The sequence below is a fragment of the Balaenoptera acutorostrata genome, chromosome 11, assembly GCF_949987535.1.
Source record: "Balaenoptera acutorostrata chromosome 11, mBalAcu1.1, whole genome shotgun sequence".
Taxonomy (NCBI): domain Eukaryota; kingdom Metazoa; phylum Chordata; class Mammalia; order Artiodactyla; family Balaenopteridae; genus Balaenoptera; species Balaenoptera acutorostrata.
The window spans coordinates 90,486,958-90,491,195 of NC_080074.1; positions in this window are offsets into that span (position 1 = coordinate 90,486,958).

Genomic DNA, 4,238 nt, shown 5'->3' on the forward strand with positions numbered 1-4,238 from the left:
AGGATGAATAAATAACACTTTGTTCTTCTAATTTGCTTATATTTGTTTACTAAATATATTGAGTTAAAAACCAACTTAGGGTATAAATTGTAAGAGACTAAAAGCAAACACACTCTCATAATAATTGATGAGCAAGAAGCGTGTGAATCATCTTTTCTTTACATATTCTTCCCAGGTTTAAAGATCTTTGTTTACCTCCCAGTCTTTACCTTTTTGAAACTCTATTTTGTAACGTTCATGGAGTACTTGCGTACATAATATGAACTTGGGTATATTACCATTGACAGTTACAAAATTCATTAGACATAATGAAAAATAGACATTTGTACAATATTTATTTAAAACTGAATACTGATTTAAAATTATATGTAAGACACTGATTCTTAAACAGTTTTTCATCATGAAAGAGTTTGGGAATCTTGTGAAAGCTGTATATCTTTTTTTCCTACAAAATTTGACCTAACTGTAGGAGATTTGACAGTCCCCACGAAGAGCATCTAAGAACTCAACCTAAAAGCCTCTTATGCCCCAAATCCGGTCCCTTCTTCCTTAATAGCAGAACTTTCTATTTTAACTGGGCACATGGTTGCCCCGAATAAAGACTACATTTTGCAGCTTCCTCTTGCACATGGGGTAGCATATGATTTAATACTGCTAATGGAATGTAAGCAAAGTCTGATGGGCAACTTCTGTAATGTAAGTGGGCGTGGCCTTCTTCCCTCCTTCTTCCTTTCTGTTGCCTGCATGCCCCGAGTTATGGAGTTCAAGCAGACCAATAACAAAAAAGACAGCCACATAAGATTTCTGGGTTCTGGGGAAACCACATTAGAGGCCCTGCCATTTGAAGCTGGATCTGAGAGGAGTGAGGTAGGAGGTAGGGTGGCCATTGTAAACTGCCATGTGAATCAGTGACAGTTATTTGCTATTCTCCACTGATTACATAAAATATATTCTTCCTACAACATTTTCTCAAGGGAAAGAGGATAGGAGCTTTAATTCTTCAACAGAGTTTTATGTCTTTCTTATTTTTGTTAAATATGAGTTTTCTGATGCCCAAGAATATAGCTTTTATGACAGAAAATCTATTCAGAGGTTTACTTTCATTTTGAACACTGCTGCTTAATTAGTTATGAATATATGTCTACCTTAAGCTTTAAGTATAGCTTACAAGACATCCTATGAAAAATTTAGCACATTTTAACAATTATAGGGGAGATTTAAACAATATTTGATCTCAAACACTTAATTAGTTAAACATGTTCAAATCTGCATCTATAAATTAATGTTTTCAGTTTCTTTTTTAAGTACTTCATTTGTCTGACTAGTGAATCTTCTCAGGTGCTTAAGTAATTTTTATCAAGCTAATGACAAAACATTAAAATATGGTGTATTATATACTAATTAGAGTTTTAAAAATATTTTAATACTGCTTATACACATAATAAAAATTTTAAATGAGAATTCCAAGGCTGACCTACTACTTCAAAGTCCAAATTATCTTAAATCTCTGTAAATATGAACAGACTTCTTAACACAAACATATTAACACTGAAGGTTTAATTCTGTTAAATATTTCTAAATTGAATTCTAAATTTCTTAGAATTGAAAGATATTAACTCAAGGAAAGAAGTATTATGCCATCCCAAACAATTCAAGATGTGTTTGTAGAGGGCAGGGTGCTGTCGCATCAGCCAAATGAAAATGCATAATAACCAGAGATTTGGGCCAGAAAGGTGACTAGAGTCTCCTTGGAACAAAGTGAGCTCTAAGGATAGTCTGTGACAGAGATTTCAGTCCTCCTGGTTTCACTGGTGCCCTGGGAAATCTGCTGCCTTAGGTCGCTTTAGGAACTTTGTCACCTCCTTGAATGGATTTTGCATTTCTTTGGTCCTTAGGATAAGTAATTGTCTTCCCCATTTAACTCTGAAGACTTCGATTTTAATGGACTTCTGTACTCTTTTCACATATCTGTTTTCCTTTAGGTCCAACAGCTTTCACAGATTTTTAAATGACATACAATTAATCTATCTTATAGGGTTATTATAAGGATTAAATGAGTCAATACATGTAAAGTCTTTGCATCAGTGCCTGATACAGAGGAAGCTCTTTATAATCTCATATACTTTATCTGATTAATCAGTCACAATTTCCAGTGTCATTCTCCTGCCAACATTTTTGTCCCACAGTGGTCATAGGTGTGGTTCCTATAGTAGTTCCAAATGCTAAATCCCTGGCAGCAGCATTAGAACAAATCAGCCTTAGTCACTTGCTTTAATAGTTTGTGTTTCATCTTCCTGAAATTGGATCAAAGCCTGTACATATGGTTAAACTAGGTGATCCCAAGTTTTCTTATCAAACTTGAAGCTCTTCTCCCTTTCCTCTTTCCACACATGCCACCACTAAAGAGAAGAAAAAAGGTATTATCTTTTCAAGGGTCAGAAAAGCACTTAATGGACACAGTTTGTTAGCGGGTGAAATTCTAAAGAGAAAAGGAAAAAAAAATAGATAGGAACAAATTCTCTTTGGCTCTCTTGGTTGTCCTTTGCTTCCCATTGCAGTACTTTTTTTTCTTTCCTGGGTTACCTCCAGCTAATCCTTATAAAGCTTAAAAGTAAGGTACTGCAACAGAAAAGAGAAAATATAGACTGGGAGGAGGGAGGTTTCACCTGCTTTACTACCATGGTTTCCAAAAGCCACTGCCCAGCAGAATAAGCTAGAGAGCTTTTTAAAAGTATAGATTCCCAAGCCCTTCGTCCTTCTACTGAATTGAAATCTTCTAGGCTCTCTGTGGCAGTGTCTAGGGGGCTGTTACCTAGCCAGTTGGGTACTGGATCACAACTTTAGTCTAACCACCAAGGCAGGAGACCGGACAGAATTTGGTACCAACTTAGCAACAAGAGTATTTCTTTGGGCTCATCATCTTACGTGCAAATACAATTTGAGTACGCCACAGTCATGGTGTACTTAAATTGTATTTGAGGGTTATTATGAGGATTAAATGAGTTGATCTGAACTTGTAGATTTAAGTTTCAGGTGTATCAATCTCCTTTTCTGAGATTAAATGAAGAAAATGGAGACAGAACTTAGTATTGGTGAAATCTGCTTTTTGGAAACTGAAAATTATAGTCAAATGTGCAGATTTAATCTTACCAATAAGAATATTACAGTATCTACCATTTACTACGTGAATTCTATGTGTTGTGCACTGTGCAAAATTCTGTTCACGGTTTATCTTATATAATCTTCATAACCACCTCTTAAAGTAGATAATTACACCCATTTTACAGGCAAAAATTAAAAATTTTAGAAAGATACAATAACACAGCTCAGGAGAATACTCAAGTTCATTTGCTAGCAAAGACAGTGATGTTAATTACTTTGTCAAACTGCCCCCTTATATTTATTCTGGATGATGTACATTATCAAGGTATCCAGATATTTTAAAATAATTGACTCTTCTATTCAGATATTTCATCTATCACAACCACAAAATATGTATTGATATACATATATAGTAGAGTGTAGTTCATTAAAGTTGTCATAATTATATTACATTTAAAACACTAATGAATTTTTGCTTTCATATAAGTTTATTTTCCAATTTAATAGAAAGGCAGCAAGCAGAAATAATGACAGAATTAGAATTTAAACAGTCTATATTTCTCTAATTCAAAGAATTCCTAGACATCAATAAGAAAAAAAAAAAAAGCAACCCAGTAGAACACTGGACAAAGTACATAAACAGACCAATCACAGAAGGAAAAAAAAAAAAATTGACCATATATATGTTAAAGATGATCAATTTTATTTACCGAATATAATTTAAATGTTCATCATAATAAAAGGTTTAAACCCATGCTCTGGAACACTATACAATCCTTCAAATGAATGAGATACATAGATATCAAAGTCATGAACGTCTGGAAGAATATTTGCCAAACTGGTTTCCTCTAGAAGGAGGTTGGGTCTGAGAATCTGCCATCATGGGCAAGAGGGTGGAGAAAGTAATGTGCATGCTTGTCAAAGGATGTGCATTTTCTTTTTACTGCATATACTTCTGTAATGCTTGGGTTTTTAATAACTAAATGGTATTGATCTTGAATTTTTAAAAATTGAATATTAAAAAATTTATTTGACTAAGATGAAAATAAGGAGTTAAACACTGGATTGAATTCCCACAAAAAACCCCAAAAGAAATAGAATAATTTTAGAAACATTTATAGTATTATGCATACTAA